This window comes from Dermochelys coriacea, chromosome 4 (assembly GCF_009764565.3).
Source record: "Dermochelys coriacea isolate rDerCor1 chromosome 4, rDerCor1.pri.v4, whole genome shotgun sequence".
In the NCBI taxonomy this organism is placed as follows: domain Eukaryota; kingdom Metazoa; phylum Chordata; order Testudines; family Dermochelyidae; genus Dermochelys; species Dermochelys coriacea.
This window is the reverse complement of record NC_050071.1, coordinates 14,562,296-14,581,703: the sequence shown is the minus strand read 5'-3', so window position 1 is coordinate 14,581,703 and position 19,408 is coordinate 14,562,296.

The window sequence follows — 19,408 nt, the reverse complement described above, 5'->3', positions numbered from 1 at the left end:
GACCGGTTGGCATTACCTTCCAAAGGGTCACAATTACTGGTCAAAATCCACCCAAAGTCAAAGTAGCTGCCAATGAACACTGGACCCCCGCACAGAATTGTTTATTGGGGTTTTGTGGCCAATCTAATCTTTCAGTTCTCTTGGCATCGCACTCCATAGCTCTACAGAACAGAATGGCAAGTCTGACATAGCAAGTTATTTTACAGTGTCTTACATGGTGCAGAATCTTCCTTATATAGCAAAGGAGACTAATTAACAAGCTATGTGGGTCCCATTATGGATGACAAGGAAACAAATGATCCTGTCTACATTGCATAGCAATAAAATTCCCATGCAGCACAGAGGAGATGTTATCACAGCTTGACCAAAGTCCTCAGAGCAGTTAGCAAGAGTGCACAAGTACATGGGCTTGTACAGGGAACTGGGAGAATGACTTAGTTCTTGTTTACATGTACAGAAAGGGAAGAGAAAACTCTTACTAAGGAGGGAGGATGAAGGGGAAATGTGGATCCTGTTATTGTCAGACTAGATGATCTAATGACTAGAACTGTATTCACGCCACTAACAAGCACTTCACAGGAATGGATTCCATAGCTACAGACCATGACAGGGTCTAAAATTGAATGATTTCCCGCCCCCCGCCCCCATTTACAGACATGTGTGTTTCTATCCATGAAATTGCCTAGTTCCCAAAGACTGAAATCAGTCATGGATCGGGTCAATGAGTTTCAGTGTATTCTCCCATTGACATCAGAAACCAATAGATACTGCGGTTATTATTCCTCTCTCCAGCACAGCCCTGAAAGCACAGCAATGATGATAATTAATTTAATGGCCTAAGGGCAAGGTCTTCTCTCAGACCCGCCTGGTGGCCCTTGCCTCTGCTTTTCTCTTCTTCCTACTTGCCCAAGTGTCTGCACATTGAGGAGAAGCAGGCTGTTGGCACTGAGTTCTGCTGCGTGTGAGTTTTAAGGTGCAAATGATTTACTGTCAGCACTTACAGGCCCCAGCCAAGGTGAGGGCCTGTACTGGAGGGAGCTCACCACCTGAGCATCCCATCCCAAAGTAGGGCCCAGCATTGCAGGGGGTTCTTCCACGCTAGCACGCCCTATTGTCTGCTCTGGTTTTGCAGTAGCCTGCAGCTTTCATGGTCCAGTCCCCAGCCAGGTCATCTTTCAACTTCAGTTCCCTCCCGGGTAATAAAAGTCCAAACCAACCTCCAAACAAATGGTTCTTCCACTCCAGTTGGCCTACTTGCCAGTCTGCCTTCTGGGCTCCATTCTTTAGTGGCCATTTTAGTCACTTCCGGGCTACTTTGAAGGCTTTCCCTACTCTGTCAGCTGAACACGGCCTCTCAGGGCTTTCTCCTGGAGACCCTTTTTCCTAGTAGGTTCCCTACTTCCTTGACTCTGGCAGCTTCCCCATGGGACTTCCCTGCTTTTTATAGCCCCCCTATCTCAGGGCCTCCTACAGGAGCCTGACTTGTTTCCTGTAGTCTCCTCTCCCCTGCCCCCATTTTTATGAGACCCAGATGTTCATGAGGCTAGCCCCTGACACCATTAGTGCTCACGCTGGGAGGCAGCCAATTATACCACCCATTTCCCCTATAGGGGCCTGCCACTTTGACAGAGCCCCACTGGGGTAGGCACATATAGCGTATTGAAAGACAGGCTCTGCCTTGAAGAGTTGACAGTCTGAATAGACGAGGCAGCCAAAGGCTGAGGGGAGAAACGAAAAGGTCCCTCAGCAGGGCAGCGGCAGAGTCAGGAATACGGTCCTGGTCTCCTGCTGCCCAGTCCAGTGCCCAGAGCACACTGTCCTCTCCAGAGTCTCAACCCTAGCGCAAGGACTGAGTGAGTGGGGTTTGTTCATGCCATTCGGATGGGGGAGAGGAAATAACCGCTCAGCTCCCTTAAAAGCCTCCCCCAAAGCACCATCAGAGAGCTACTCCTCAGCCAATTCCACAGCCTGAGCTCCACTGTTGGGGCCCCACTGCCTACGCTACGCTATCACCCCACTGCCTGGTTTGTCCCACAGAAACCTTCTGCATTGCTGCAGAGAGCTCCAGGCCACGCTCCCGGGACCACAGGAGAGGCAGAGGCCCCTGCGTGGCTTTGTGCCCACTCCAGGCAGTAGAACTTCTTTTTTCAATGTACTCCGGACCCTGTGCTGAAGGGCTGGGGTCAGGTTTTTCCCCCAGCTAGAGCACTGGGGAAGACAGTAAATATAGCAGCACCCTCTAAAGCAAAGGTGGGCAAACTACGGCCTACGGGCCACATCTGGCCCGCGGGACCGTCCTGCCCAGCCCCTGAGCTCCTGGCTGGGGAGGCTCGGCCCCGGCCCCTCCCCTGCTGCTCCCCCTCCCTGCAGCTACGCTGCCGTGTGGGCAGCACTCTGAGTGGCGGGGTGGCGCGGCCACAGACATGCTGCTCTGAGCGACATGGTAAGGAGGCCGGGGGATTGGATATGGGGCAGGTAGTCCCAGGGGGCAGTCAGGAGACAGGGGGTGGTTGGATAGGGAGGAGGTTCGGGGGGGCAGGGGATGGGGAACAGGTGGGATTGGATAGGAGGATGGGTCGGGGGTTCTGAGGGGGGCAGTCAGGGGGCAGGAAGTGGGAGGGGGCGGATGGGGGCAGGGGCCAGGGACCAGGCTGTTTGGGGAGGCACAGCCTTCCCTACCCGGCCCTCCATACAGTTTCGCACCCCCAATGTATGTTTGCCCACCCCTGCTCTACAGGCTAGTATCCCAGATGCTTTTGGTCCAGGCCCAGAGCTTTGACCACCTGCTCTTCTTTCCTCTGCGTAATGATTAGGGTTATTTATTATTTGCATTCTGGAAGTGCCCATGACACACTTGGTGCCATATTCACGCACCCTGATGAGGACACTGTTCCTGCCCCGAAGCTCTCGCCAGCAGCTGATCAATGTAAGCCAATCATATGGAAAAGGGGAAGCAACAGGACTCCATCTCTGCAGCAGGAGGCTGGGCAGGGGCCTTAGAGATTACCCCCCTACACACACACACTTTTTGATGTACAGTGAGTCAGTGTGCCCTAAAGACTCGTATCACAAAGCCTCTCCCAAACCCTGAGGCTGGCCCTGGGCATGGTGATGTGATTACGGCGATCAGCTAGATCTGGGGGAGTGGCAAAAATTGGTTCCCAGGCTCATCCCAAAATGCTAATGCCTGGCTGTCCCTCCGATGCAACTCAGCTTGGACCTAGGGGGGTGAGACGTGGGCAGGGCTGGAGGGCCCACTCTGGGTAGTGAATCAGCACCTAGGCAGCCAGGCAAGGCCACTTACGAGCCAGCCATATTTGTGCCCTGGCATTTGGGGAAACACAAGGAGATTCTTCAGATACTTTCCCCTTGCAGAGACAGCAACTGGGCGGAAAGAAGGTGGGGAGAAGCAGGGAGCAGCAAAGACATAGTGCCATCCCACTACACGTTGGCAAATGGAGCTGATTGGGGGCCCGGGGAGGGTGTGTTACACCCCGGACAGGTGTAGCCAATTACTTCCAATATTAACCCTACCCTGCTGCCCTGTGCAATCCGGGAGCCATGGAAGACACTGTGAGTCTAAGGCACAATGCCTCCCAGTGGGGGAGTGCCCCTCTGCACCCCTCTTTACTCGACTCTGCGCTAGAAGAACAACCTTGCCCTTAGCACCTGTAGAACAGGCAGAAGACATACAGCCATTATACCGTGCCTGGGCATTATTACAATCTGACTGCTGATGCTGGACACGGGAAGAGGAGGGGGTTTGCTCCAGCTTGAACAGCTGTAGATAAAATCCCCAAACAACTCAAATGTACAGGAGATAAAAATCTTCCCCTCCTAAATGTCAGCTGGGTCCTTGCAGTAAAATGGTTTGTCAGCTGGATTCGCAGCTACACTTATGAGTCATAGTTAGTGACAAGGAAGGTAAAGTCTGAGTCTTGCTTTAGCACATTTCTTGCCAGAGGTTCTCGTGCTGCAAGCCTGTTATCTCTTATTTGTTTTTAGAGTCAGAGTCTTGCTTGATAAGCTGCTATATTGTATAAGCATGGGCAGAGACAGCAATGACTAGAAATTCACTAGGCAGACTCGTTCATCACAAATACAAGAAACTGATGACAACAACAAAAGCTTTCCCTATACTGTTCCTTTGGGTCTGGAGGATATGAACGACATCCTACCCCAATTTCATAACCTATATTAGGCACACGTCAGAACACATCCTCTTCCAGGAAAATGAGCAGATGGATGAAACTGGGTGAAACTGTAGCTCCTTGAGAAGATGTGGTTTGATAGGTATGAAAACAATGAAATGCTCTTCACAAGAAAGACTCCAGGGCAACTCCCAAACTACAGAGCAGCTTTAATAAATACTTTCCAGAAAGAAGACAACAACTGAAGTAGCCTTGTAGTAGTTATCTAGCTTGTTTACTTCTCTTATACAATATAGACAGACAGATACATCCATTGGAAGTATCTGGTGTATAGAATATTCATTGGAAATACAACCCTTTTTCAGTTTATGAATCATCTGCAGACTCATCCTGATTTTTTTTTAGTGCCTTTTTTGTAAATATTGGATGGACGGGTTGCGCAAACAACTCTAAGCCCAGCTATGTTTGCAAAGTAATGGGCAGTAGTGGATTTCAAGGGCCTTGCAGGTCAGCTTTTCCAGTGGAGGAGAAATTAGTGACACAGAATCTGGATACATTGTAAGTTTAACTTGTTTCATTTACAGTATATAAACTAGGCCTGGAACAGAGATGGTCACAAACAGCATGCAAGCAAATCCCTACTTCCAGGACTCACAGCCCAGCACCTGTGCCAGCTCCCAGAGAGCAACTCTGCCTCCACAGTTGACCCTAATCAGAGTCCAGGCCAGAAAACAAAGTCACTTGTTGCTTGCCACAGCTCCCTGAACCCAGAACTTTGCATCACATGCTAATTAACAACACAGCAGGTCTTCCCACATTAAGAAAAAGACTATGGGGACTATGTTCAACAGTACCACCTGGTGACATCAGCCAGAACACTATTCATTATGATTTATTTACTTACTTGTTATTTATTTACTTACTTGATGATAGGTCACTGATGCCACATCATTTCTGCTCCCTGGGAAAAAAAAAAACAACAAACACATGCCTTCTAAATTTTAACAGATTTCAAAAAATATTTTGAAAAAAAAATCTGTTTTAAACCCTGCAAAATAGAAATCCCCTTTAATGTTGATATATTTATGTGTGTGTGTAGGTGTGGGACAGAGTTTTTCTACTTTTTGAACTCACTCTATACCTGACCCACTTGTTGAGCATGGAGCTGCAAATCCATGCCATAGGTTTCTACCAAACTAACCTCTTCTCCATGTTTCCATCCTCTCTGTTCTCTTACATTGTCGTACAACATATAACACTAAAGAAGCATGAACTGCTCTGGATAAACCGTGATCAACCTGCAAACTTTAGCCAATGACTCTAACCTTTTTTTTGTTTGAGCTTTGAAAAATATTGGTTAACATTTTCCTCTCCCATTTTAAATTTTTTTCCATCTCGTGGCGCTTTTTGGTTCTAGCCAGCAAGGAAGATGCTGTGGGGAAGGGTGCTTTCAGGCTATTTCTGGCCCATCCAAAACTGAGAAGCACCAGGAAGCTCATGAGCAAACCTGTCCTTGTGAGATTTCAGCCTAATTTTACAGACATAAGAGGATCAGATGAAGCACTGTCAAACTGGGTGCTTATTCCAGCTGAGCCTGCAAACCTTTGGGATTCCCCCCATCACTAATTGGCCTGCCTGGAAAGAGTTAGAAAGGGATGCAACACTACACAAGGAGGGTGAGTGTGTATTGGCATGCATGATTGATATGCTGGTATGTGCTGTAGGCAGATTCCTTGTGTCTTTCTAAGCTACCCTCTCCTGGGACTCAGGTTCGTTAATGCTATTTTAACCTATTCCCCAACAGTCCAAGAAACTGGGTTTACTAATCCAGGCACAGCTATTGGGCTTGATTTATCACTGCAGTAGCCCTCAAAAGTGTTGGCACATTCTTAAGGTCACACAGTTTGTGCCTGGCCAAGGTAGATAGGCCTGGTACAGGGGCACTGTGCAGCTGTAGGGTGGGGAATCATATCCATAGGTTGCTCTGTGCTCTTACTGGCATCCACCAATGGGCCACTGGTTTTGTCCCATTCTTCACTGTGCTCAGCTCTATCCCAGCCCCCGAATCCTGCTGTTCAGAAACATGAAGGTACCTCACACAGTTGGACTCTGCAGTGCTCAGGAGACACAGCTCACCCATCCAAGATCCCCACATGCTTCCTTGCATCTCCACAAGGGACAAACTAACCTAGCACAGCACGGATTTGGACTCCCCTTTTAAAAATGAAAGGTGGGACAGCTGCACCTACAAAGCAGATACCTGGGCTGGCTCTTTCTAGCTGCTTCTACCCCAGGCCTGATAGGTGGTATTTCTGTGTCATTTATCCATGCTGCCAGGAGCTATTGGTGCACAGGTCGGGAAACCATTATGTATCAGGGCAGAAAAGCAGGACAAGCAACAGTATTTGCACAAGATGGATCTATGCTGTGGTGGCAAACTACCAGCAAAATTCAATGCTAGGTGACATGGGGGAAGAACAAATCAGGAACCAGACTTGTGAAAAGGGACAGAATACCCTGAAAGAAGCTGGATCCCGGGTAAGTGCAATAGCAAAGAAAAGCCTTTGGCTGAGTGGGCAGAAGCAGTGCCATATTCCCAAGGGTGGGTGAAATGCAGCATGAGACTGGCTGCTCTGCCTCCAGGGCCCTCCGCCACTGCAGAGGAGGAGGAGAAACGTAAATGAAAAATGAACCGCCAGTCCTATCAATATCAGCCACCCACTCGCCCCCGTTCCTTGGCCTCCTTCCACTGCGGCTCTCTGACAATCCAATGTCGCTCCTCACCCGAGTTCTCCCGTATCAATTTTGCATCGGATAGCCTTTAGCTGCTGCCGGACGGTAAGTGGGAATGTCTGCACAGTGGCAGTGACACTGGGCTGGAGAAATGAGCGCCCAGCATTGGCAGTTTGAGCAAGACAGGCAGTTGTGTCTGGATCAATTCTGCTGATGCGACAAGGCTCTGAAAGAGGGAAGCCTCTCCCTTGCAGCTCCCCGTCATTTGGGAGTTGGTGGGACAACCCTATACAGCCTGGGGGGAAACTTATCCAGGGGACTTTTCAGCAGGGTGAGGGGCCTATCCAGGGAGGGGAAATGGTTGAACGCTGGTTCTGTTCCAGCCCAGCTCAGCGGTGAGTGACTAAGCATTGTTATTACAAACCACTGTCACAGCTGGCACAAATCAATCCCCTCCTTGGCAGTCTTAGCAGAGAGGCCAGTGGAGGAATGGGCCATGGCCCATATAGGAAAGGTCAGGTCCTCAAGTTTGGGTCTGATTCTGGATATGACCTTCTCCTTGGTTTAGACCATTTGAGAGAAAAGAGCCAGTGGCCAAGCTGAGATCTAGTTTCAAACAGGCGTGTTCTGAAGCAGGATTTTGGCTCAGGCCCGTTTCTGATGGAAACTGAACTACGGTGTCTCTAGAAGTGACCCTTCCAGTTCAAGGTTCAGACATGGCAGTTTGGGGAAGCTGGCACTGTTCTGTTCTCCATTTATATTTCTCACAGGGATTTTTGGATGTCTTGTTCCGTTCATCCACCAAGAGCACATGTTTTAGGTCTCTGAAATGACCTGTCATCAATTATGGAAGTTAACCAATTGAGCAATTCTACTTTTGATGGAGTTTCCTTAAGAACGTCCGAGAGTGCTTTATGCTCTTGCATAGAGCGATGCATGCAGGAAAAGGGGGCTAGCTGGGAAATTTTCAACCACAAAGTTTCTCAACAAAAGCCCCAAATAATCACTTACATTGTTAACAAAAAGTTTTCCCCTTTTCTGTCTGGTTCTGACTGGCTTTTCACGTGTCGCTTTGGCTAATCCTGAGCAGAGCCGTTTTAAACAGCATACTGCTGAAAATGCTGATGGCTCTCAGTACCCTCCGTGAGCATTCCCACTGCTCCCACCACTGCTGGAGATGAACTGGTGGCAGCAACGGTGTGACATCGGGGGAGAGAAAAGAAAAGTTTAGATGCGGCCTATGGGTACGTCTGCCTTACAGCTGGGATTGTGAATGGCTAGATGTACCCACGCTAGCTGTACTCTAGGTAGTTTATTAACTAGAGAAGTGAGGAAGCCAGGGCACAGGCTGCAGCACTGGCTGCACAAGCAAGAAGGCTCAGATGCGGCATTCTCATGTCTGGTTTTAAGGAGCTAGAGTAGAGCTAGCACAGGTGCGTCTCCACACGCTGCCGTTCACATGCCTGGCTGCAGTGTACATGCCCCTTATGAGGCCCACTCCTCGTTCCTGCAAGGCTTTTAGCCCTGCCTGTCATTTTAAGCCCCGTTCCTTGCAGTGCCCACACTGTCTTGCACTGTGATGTCCCTAGCCTCTGTTTGTCAGAGGGTGGAGATGGATGACAAGAGAGAGATCACTAGATCATTATCTGTTAGCTTCACTCCATCTGGGGCACCTGGCACTGGCCACTGTCGGTAGACAGGATACTGGGCTGGATGGACCTTTGGTCTGACCCAGTAGGGCCGTTCTTATGTTCTTATGTGATGATCTTGCAGAGAATGCCTGGAATAGTTAGCAGAATGGTACGATTGGTTGATGACACCAGGAAGTGCTACCAAAGGCCTTTCCTCATTATCCCGTCCTGTCTCAATAATGTCCTTCTGCCGTTCGGTAATCCCAACAAGAAGGGGCCGGCAGCACTTAGAATGAATGCACCCCTGCTCCACGGCTCAGCACGAATCTCCAGAACAGAAAAAGGCCAGAGCATTAAATGGCTGAGCCCCCCGCTGCTGTTATTTTTCATTTAGTCTCTGGAATGGGTTAACATGCAATCCTTCCACTGAGTCATCTCAATTTTCCTTTCCCCGTTTTCTAATTCCACTGGGCTGGTTGGGGTGGTGCCCACCCAGGGGCAGTCAACTCCAAGAGGACAGGGTTTGCACCCTGCAGACTAAGCAATTTTTCTGGCCCTCCAAAATCTGGGGTACCCCAAGCTCTGCAGGGATCTTGGGGTTCCTCTGGAATGGACACGGGGTGATCCATACAGAGTCCTTGTACATCCACAGTAGCATCTGCCCCTGCAGTTCTGCTCCTGTGTCCCAGCAGCATGTTCACCACGGATTCTCCTAGTCCTAGCTTTCTCCTGGGTGCAACTTAATTGGATGATCCTCACAGTGGCATCATAGTTCCAGGGAATCTCTCCTGAGCACAGGGGGGTGATACATGTCCCTCAGCCTGCCAAACCCTGACCCACAGGGATCCCTGAACTCGTAGAAGTAGGATGCTATTGCAGAGGTGGACTGGCCTCCTTTGGCATGCGTGGGATGAGAACCTGTGCATTACTCCCTCTCTTCAGGCATGGATCAAAAGGCCATAATCTGGCCCCCTGTTACTGAGACATGCTTCCAGCTCCCACACTTGGCTTTCTTTCATCCCTCTGCTCTTGCGGCCCCGCACATCATCCTTTTTCTTTTTTTTTTTTTTTAACTTCCTGTCTCAACATTTACGACCTCTTGGATTTCATGGCCCGCAGCCAGAATCCTTGATTCTTCCCAGCATCTGTTTAAACATCTTGTTTCCTGTGGCAGTGCCCTTTGGAATGCTAGCCCTTGGCAGCCCTTTGTTCCAAAGCTGCTGTCACACATCCTCAGATGGCTGGTGTGAGAGCCAGGCCACGCTGGATTATGTAATATGATTATATATATTGTCAGGCATTTTATGAGGTCAGGAATAGGCCTTTGAAGAAGCTCCTATTTTCATGTCTGTTTGCAGTCATTTGAGTTCACGATGGGATCACGATGTGTCAAATGGGATCGTTCAAAGAAATGTGTCCTACAATTGGAGCATGTGTTGACTTTTATTTATTTTTCCCTGTGAGTGTGTGTGCCCCTCTGTGCACATAGATAAGATTTCCTTTAAATATTTCAAGGCAGACTATATTTCTGTAGCGATAAAGCTGTCAAGGCCAGGTTCTCCCTTTTGATCCAACCCTACAGCTGGTTGAAAAATTGAGGGCGGGGGGAAAGCAGGAATCACTAAAGAGATCAAAATTGCAAAGTTGTTTCCATCTAACAGGTTTTGGATCCAACATTTGTGGGGTTTTTTTTCTTCATTTCAAAAGTTGTTGCTAATTTTTTTAATCACCGATGTTATCAAAACCATTCTCAGACTGGGCAGCGACACCTTGCTTTCTCTGGAAACTGAGTTTGAAAAATCCCAACCAGCTCTATCTGGCCCCTTTTCCATGGCTGGGGTGGCACAAAGGGGCTGGATTCCAGCTATAAATAGCCAGCAGCGAATTCTCCTTGTGAAGAGGATCTTTCCCCTGGTCTAATTCCGATAGAGGTGGCTCCTCCACATCTGTCACATGGGAATGCAAGGGAGGGGATGTGTTCGGGATGGACCAAAGAATTGGTGCTATAATGGATGCTGGCCCAGCCCAAGAGCTTGATCTTGCTCCATTCAAGTCAACAGGCGTTTCAAGCCCCAAATCAGTGAGCTGTAAGCCTGTAATTAACTGACTCCTTGACAGGGATTTTTTTTCTACCATGAGCAACACAAAGGAAATCAAACCTCAAAAAACGGTGTGAGGTCTGACACGATTCCCCCTCCCCAGCTGCAAAGGAGAGATAAATGGGACTTGTTGTGCCCTTTATTATGTTGCTGTGAGAAGGCTGAAAGGGTTATTCAGACATAGGAAGCTTCCCCTCCGCTTGTGTTTTTACATTTGCAGGGTCTGATCATGCCTGCCCTGTCTTTTCTGAAATGCTCAGTGAAGGACTAGCAGGCTAGGGGCCTTCTGACAAGTGAAATATGACCAGCTGAATGGAGAAGTGAGTTTTATTTCAGCCAGCTGCTGGTGCTTTAACTCATGTGTTGTGCTCAGAGCAGAGCACAGTGCCATGGGTCTAGCGTGAGCTTCTGGGCTTGGTCTTATGTAAGGGCCAGTACACTGAGGTTGTGCCCTAGAAGCTGCTCTGGGGAGGAGCTCTGACTTCCAGGCAGGACCTACTCCTAATGTTACCGGACACTGCACCTTGGATCTGATCCAATACCCACCGCAGTCAATGGGACCCCCTTCTCCTGGAGGCATTGGCTCAGGCCCGTAATGCCCCTCGCTGACTGAGCAGCGGCACGCATTCTGTAGCTGACACAAGCGAATATTTCTGGCTGTTCTCCAGTTCTGCTGAAAGTGCTCAGACACTGTGGAAGGTAATGCAGGAAATAACGCTTCCGGCTTATCCGTCATTACGGTTGAGCTTCTAATCCTTTGGGATGGAATTGTACAAATCTACAGCCATCTTCCTGTAAAGCATTCAGCTATTCTTAGACTAACCCAGGAGCTCTGGCTCTGTGGAGAACTGCCTCTGAATGGCAGATGCTGAGTGATAAAGAGGAGCACAGGTTGTATTTTCTTTGCTGGGGAAAGACCTGCATTCTTGTCCATTATCTTAGCTCCTGCTTGGGGATTTACACCTCCTGAGAAGCGGAACAAGGGCCAGACATAGGAGGGCATTCCTCAGAGGCACACTTCCTCCCAAGACACCTTTGTTGCACTGAGGCAGGAGTAATTTGCAACCTCCCCCGCTGTCATAAATATAAAGGGAAGGGTAACCACCTTTCTGTATACAGTGCTATAAAATCCCTCCTGGCCAGGGGCAAAACCCTTTCACCTGTAAATGGTTAAGAAGCTAAGATAACCTCGCTGGCACCTAACCCAAAATGACCAATGGGGGACAAAATACTTTCAAATCTGGAGGGGGGGGGAGGCTTTTGTCTGTCTGTGTGATACCTTGGCTAGGAACAGATCAAGAATGCAAGCCTCCAACTCCTGTAAAGTTAGTAAGTAATCTAGCTAGAAGATTCGTTAGGTTTTCTTTGTTTTGACTTGTAAATTCGCTATGCTGGAGGGAATGTGTATTCCTGTTTTTGTGTTTTTTTGTAATTTAAGGTTTTGCCTAGAGGGATTCTCTATGTTTGGAATCTGACTGCCTGTGAGATTATCTTCCATTCTAATCTTACAGAGTGTTTCTTTTATCTTTGTTTTGTTCTTCTAATAAAGTTCTGTTTTTTAATGAATCTGATTGGGTTTCTAAGGTCCTAAGAAACCCAAGCTGGTCTGTGCTCAACTTGTTTATTCAAAAGCCTCCCCAGGAAAGGGGGTGTAAGGGCTTGGGGGGATTGCTGGGGGAAGAGGAACTCTAAGTGGTCCTTTTCCCTGGTTCATTGTTAAAGCGCTTGGTGGTGGCAGCGTACTGTTCAAGGACAAGGCAAAGTTTGTGCCTTGGGAAAATTTTTAACCTAAACTGGTAAAAATAAGCTTAGGGGGTCTTTCATGCGGATCCCCACATCTGTACCCTAGAGTTCAGAGTGGGGAGGGAACCTTGACACCCCCCCTTTTCAGAGTGCACCTTACTTTCCTCATGTGCAGCCAGCCAACCATCTCTGCTGGCCAGTGCATGGAGAGGGGGAGGCGGAGCCATAGCGCCACCTATTCTCCTTCCTTCCTCCCCCCTCCCTTGCTCCCTGTAACAGCATCTAGCTCCCGTGCTACCCGAGCACCTAGAGCTGATATTCCAGTAGCCCCAACATGGATGGGCATGAAACGAGGGGTCAAAGGTGATGGAGGAAAAAAATCTCATTTCCTCACTCCCCTCCTCCAGACCAGTGAGTCACAATTAACAAGTGAAATCAAGCCTGTTAAGTCCAAAGGAATATACCCAAAATTTATGATGGAAAGACCAATACCTGTTTCCTATTCAAAACCATGTGAATCCACTGGAATCACAATGAAAAGCTAATTCAGAATCTGGCATACGTTGTAGAAGTTTGTCACATGGAATATTCCATTGTCATAGCTGTAAATTCTATTGTGCTGCAAAAGACTCACAAGATTTTGTGGTCAGATGTCTTGGGGACCAGAGCTATGCAGTTCTTATGCCCTGACTTACACCCCTGCAACTCCATTGACATCAATGGGATTTCACTGGCTGTACAAGTCAGGGCACAATTTGACCCAATAATAACTGCATCAAACTTTCCTGTAGCAAAACCCACACACTAAAAATAAAATGGAAGAATCCTTCATGACTCTGACATAGTTCAGTCTAGTTGAAGAACAAATCCAGTTCTTATAGGATTTGTCAATTACAAGGTATCCATTACTTATTATTTCTATTGTGGTATCACCCAGGAGCTCAAGTCATGGACCAGGGCCCCATAGTGCTAGGTAGTGTACAAACACAGAGCAAAAAGAGAATTTCTGCCCCCAAAGAATTTATAATTCAAGGATAAGCCAAGCTACAACAGACAGATGGAGGAATACCAGGAACCAGTGATATGATACTGGTCAGCATGATAGTCTGTGATCTCAGCATACCAGCTGCCTAAGCAGTATTGAGTTTATTGCAGGCATCATGGCAAGAGAGAGCTTGAAGGGGGGTTATTTTCCCATGACTTAGTGTGCTGTTTAAGGAAAGAAAAGCTGACTCATGATTTGGAGAAAGGTTTCGAGTGACACATAGTGAGGTGTCTACACTGGCAGAGTTACAGCACCGGCAGTTACAGCGCTGCTCAGAGAGCACTGAAGGGAAACCGCTGTTGTGCGTTCACACTGTCAGCTACCTGCGCAATAGCGTGTTCACGCTTGCGGCACTTGCAGCGGTATTCGAAGTGGTGCGCTCTGGGCAGCTATCTCACTGAGCATCTCTTCCTCTTCTGCCTCTAAGACTTGTGGAAAGGCAGAGGGGGCTGCGGGGCACCCTGAGTCCTGTCCCAATGCCCCGTGATCCATTGCTTCGCATCTCAGCAATCCCTGTGCTTCCATCTGCATTTGATGCCCTCTTTCAACGGTTTGTGTACTGCGCGCTCTGGCTCTTCAGTCTGCAGGAATGGATCCCGCACTGTTGACCAGTATACTGCTCGCTCTGACCAACATGTCACAAGTGGCAGTGAAGTTATTCCTCAAACTACAAAGGCAAGAGAAGTGTGACATTGATCTCACCATGTGTAGTAGCTACGACTCGAGATTGCTTGTGGCATTCACGGAGGTGCTGACCGCAGTGGAACGCCACTTCTGGCCTCGGGAAACAAGCACTGAGTGGTGGGATCCATTGTGATGCACGTCTGGGATGACGAGCAGTGGCTGCAGAACTTTTGGATGAGAAAAGCCACATTCACAGGACTATGTGATGAGCTCACCCCAGCCTTGCAGTGCAAGGACACGAGAATGAGAGCTTCCCTGTTGTTGGAGAAGTGTGTGGCAATTGCACTGTGGAAGCTGGTTACTCCAGACTGCTACTGATCGGTCGTTAACCAGTTCGGAGTGGGAAAGTCGACCGCTGGACTTGTATTGACGGAAGTGTGCAGGGCCATTAATCGCATCCTGCTCCAAAAGACCACAACTCTGGGCAATGTGCGTGACATCATGGATGGCATTGCACAAATGGGCTTCCCTAACTGCGAAGGGGCGATAGATGGCACGCATATTCCAATTCTGGCAGACCACCTAGCCACCGAGTACATTAATTGCAAGGGGTATTTCTCAATGGTTCTCCAGGCGCTTGTGTGTCACTGTGGGGGTTTCACAGACATTAACGCAGGCTGGTCTGGAAAGGTGCTTGGAGCACGCATCTTTCGGAACACTGGCCTGTTCAGGAAGACACAAGCAGGGACTTTCTTCCCGGACCAGAAGATCACCATAGGGGAAACTGAAATGCCCATTGTGATCCTGGGAGACCCCGCCTACCCTTTAATGCTATGGCTTATGAAGCCACACATGGGGCCACTTGACAGCAGCAAGGAATCATTCAACAACAGGCTGAGCAAGTACAGAATGATGGTTGAGTGTGCTTTTGGCCATTTAAAGGCCTGCTGGCGCTGCCTCTATGGGAAGCTGGACCTGGCCGATGACAATATTCCTATGCTTATAGCCACGTGTTGTCCACTGCATAATATTTGTGAAGGGAAGGGTGAAAGCTTCACTCAGGGCTGGATCACTGAGGCTCAGCACCTGGAGGCTGAATTTGAACAGCTAGAGACCAGGGCTATTAGAGGGGTGCAGCGCGGGGCCATAAGGATCATGAATGCAGCAATTTGAAGCTGAAAGCCACTAATATTTGTTGCTATTCTTAGAATTGCAGTGCTTGCAATGCTAGGAGGTGATTGTGGTTGGTGTAGACGATTCAATATGAAGGTTCAAGATCATTGTCTGTTGCTTTGCAGGGCTTTGTTTGGTTTCAGTTAATAGAATAAAGATTGCATTAAAACCAACACAATTCTTTTATTAAAAAGCAACAACTGGAGGAGAGAGTCAAACAAAAAACCCACCAGCACTGAGGGAGATGAGGGAAGGGAACGTCCCAGGAGGAGGTGGGGTCCTGGGACGGCTAAAGATTTGTGTATGTCCAGGGATCATATCCAACCTTTTCCTTTGGAGTACAGTGCAGCGGGCTAAACTACAGTGGGATGGGTGTTGAGTGGAGTGGGTAGTGGGAGTCCGCAGTGCTGGACTGTGATGAGAGAGGAGTGGAATGCTGCGGGTACAGACTGAAGCCAGGAGGTTGACAAGAGTGTTTTGGTGGCATCTGGGGGGGTGCATGGGAAATAGTTTTGCGACAATGGCTGCAGGGGAGAACAGGTGCGGAGCTGCACCGTTTGACGAACTAGTATTGCCTGGACCGTGTCCACTTGGCACTCCATAATGTTTAAGAGCCGCTCCGTGGCTTCATTCTGGTGTGTTGTGTTCTCCTTCTGGTCCCTCTTCTCGCCACTCCTTCGATTCCTTTTTTTCACCTGCGGAGCGCATCATAACATCACGCAGAAAGTCCTCCTTAGTTCTTCGTGGCCACTTTCTAATTCTTTGCAGCCGTTCAGCCGGTGATAACAAAGAGGGAGGCTGGGCTCCCAAGATCATCTCTGTGAAGTTTAAATGCAACATTTTACAGAAGCAGTATTGTTTGCAACACACACAACACTGATTCAGTGCTTTAAAACACAGACACACACCTGTCACTAACTGGCTGACCCCAGGCAAGCACACATGAGCCATAAGACCCCCAAAATGGTGAATAGCCACAGGGGCAGGGTAAATCACTCTTCCTGGACCCTGCTGTACACTGGGCACATGGCTCTTGGGGAGAGCCAGCACTGTAGGGGGGGCCTGATAATCATTCCTGTCCCCACACTTTCCACAGAAGGTGATCATTATGGAAGATATCTCACTGCTGAGGGTGAGCAGGGAATCAAGGGAGGGTCTTCTCCAAGCCTGTGGCTTCCGCCCTGGCCCTTATGTGGCTCACCTGTGTGCAGCAATGGTCCCCTCCAGCCCCATGACAGCAGAGTGGTGTGGGAAAGTTACCTTTAATGGGGCAAGAAACAAAGCAGCTCTGCCAAAGAACCTCCAGTAGCAGATTGCCCAGTATCCCCATGAGAGTTTTGTGGAGATCTCTGAGGCAGATTCTCGTGAAGTGAGGGAGTCAATCAACACCCTGTTCCGCCGCTCAGACTAGGCATGCGGTGGTACATGCATCATACAGACACAAGCCTGCTTTCTGCAACCCTCCTGCCCGCAGCAACTCGCTTCAGTGATTCCCAAAATCAGAACCACTTACCAGGGGCCTCCTCTCCTGTTTGTGCTTCACCAAGATCTGACAGCTGTGACTGACTATCTTCCTCTGGGGTAGAAAAGAGCTCCTGGCTGCATGCATCTCTGACCTCAAAGTCATCCTCTGCCTCTGGGTCCCCATCCCACTCCACATCCTCGTCCAAGATTTCCTCCTCCGGGCTCAGTCCGCTCTTGACTGGCACGTAAGCCACTGAAGTATCCACAGGGGCCTTCGCAGTGGAGGTGGGGTCGCCACCGAGTATCGCGTCCAGCTCTTCGTAGAACTGGCAGCTCGTGGGCGCAGCACCAGAGTGGCGGTTTGCCTCCCGCACCTTGTGGTAGGTGTTCCGCAACTCCTTCATTTTGAGCCTGCACTGCAGTGTGTCCTGGCCCTGGCCCCTTTCTGTCATGCATCGTGAAATCTGCATGAAGGTATCATCATTCCTACGGCTGGAGTGCAGCTGGCACTGGACAGCCTCCTCTCCCCAAATGCTGATGAGGTCCAGCAGCTCCGCATTGCTCCAGGCGGGGGATCACCTGGTGTGTGGAGCAGGCATGGTCACCTGGAAAGATGCGCTGAGACCACTGTACGCATCACCGAGCAAACAGAAAGGGGACTTTCAAAATTCGCAAGGAATTTAAGGGGTGGGGCTGATGATTGGTCACCTGAGGGCAGGGCAGGAGAGTTCAAAGCGATGACCCAGAAAGGCAAGAACAGGCATTTTGGGACACCTTCCGGAGGCCAATCGCAGCTCTGTAATCCCGGCGCAGAAAGCTGTACGTCTCTCGTCGGGGTGGTTTTTTTTACAGTGCTGCAACTGTGCGGTTTCTGCGCACTAAATGGCTTGGCAGTGTGTATGCCTCAGGAGTTGCAGTGCAGAAAGCAGCTTTACTGCGCAGAAACTTGCCAGTGTAGACAGGGCCCAAGAAACAAAAGAACACAGTCCATTTGACATGGGAAAATAAAGGTGGAGGGTGTGCTTGGCAGCTGCAAATTTATTAGGTGTGCAGAGTGGTTCTAAAGTTAAAGAAACCCAAAATAACGGTGACATCCACAGTTCCTGTGGGTTGCTAACCCCTTGTTCTGATTAGCAATTCTGTCTCGGGGATGGGATTTAAACCAAACCCGTGTCAAACTGGGTCAATATTAAGCAGGGAAATTAAAAAAAATAAAAAAGAGGAGTGAAATTTTCAGTATCTTGAAGAACAAGAGCCAGCCAACTCCTTTCACCACCAGTGAGATTCTGCAGAAACTGCCTTATAAATAACCTGCTGTAACAGGGTAGCTCACTCTTTAAGGGCTGGAGCTAGCCACCCCTGATTACAGAAGGAGCCACACCCTGGAGCGATCAGGGTGATTGTCCTGGGATTGGAGATTGTTAGGAGCCAGCAGGCTCTAGCAGAGAGTCCTGGGAGTTAGGACTAAGGCAAAACAGGAAAAGCCGAGGAGGAGAAAGAGAAACTTCTGATTAGCAAGGAATCCTGGCTGGCCTTGAAAACGTGATTTGGGATGTTGGTGAGTTTAATAATGCAGAACCCAAGAAGGGATAGGAATGGACAAAAGTGGGTTTTGAGTTTATTGAACAGGCCAAGAGAGGAAACTGAGGCAGGAGGGCTGTAGCACGACCCCAAACCCTGAGGGGGCCGGCCTGGTTACATCTGGAATGAAGGTGTCCTGCTTCTAACACAGGTGGGAGGTGGCATGTTGGCAAATCCTGCTCTCTCACAACTGGGTAGCCCTGTTGCCCTCAGGCAGGTTTCACGGGGGTGAGTCAGAACAGGAGCTGGCTTTTGAAAATAACTCTCTCCTTTTCATTAGTTATTACACAGCCTGCTGAGGAAAAAGCCCTATCTACACTGTCTCTCATTATTTACAAAAAAAAGAAAAGGAGGACTTGTGGCACCTTAGAGACTAACAAATGTATTTGAGCATAAGCTTTTGTGGGCTACAGCTCACTTCATCGGATGCATCAATGAATTGAGCTGTAGCTCACGAAAGTTTATGCTCAAATAAATTTGTTAGTCTCCAAGGTGCCACAAGTCCTCCTTTTCTTTTTGCGAATACAGACTAACACAGCTGCTGCTCTGAAACCTCTCATTATTTAGATTACAGTAACACCTAGGTGCCACAACTGAGATCAGGTGCGAGGTGCTGCACATAAACATAGTAAGAGACAGTCCCTGCTCCACAGCCTAACTAAACAAGACAGACAAAGGGTGGAAGAAAGGAAGGATTATTATGCCCACTCTGCAGATGGGGAACAGAGAGGTATTAAAACCCTCTGCACATCTGGGCCATAGACTCTCTGTGCCCAAGGCCTGGTCTACATGAGATAATGCAGTAAAAATATGGTGGTTAGGGGTGTGATTTTTTTTTTTTACTGATATAATGATCCAGGAACAATCCCAATGTGACTGTAGTTATCCCGGTATAGTTTATTTCACTTCCTGAACCAGGATAAGCTAGATGGGAAAAGCACTTTTATATGGGCAGAACTGCCTCCACACGAGTGGTGGTGTCCCTTTGATTATACCAGTATAGTTAAAGTGGCAAAACTTTCCAGTGTAGACAAGTGCTAAGTGATTACTCCAGGTAACCCAGGGAGTCTTTGGTAGAACTGGGACTTGAACGCCGTTCTCCTGAGTCCAGTGCATTTAGCTATAAGCCCAGCCTTCCCCTGCTGCTGCAAAACCCCAGCGGGG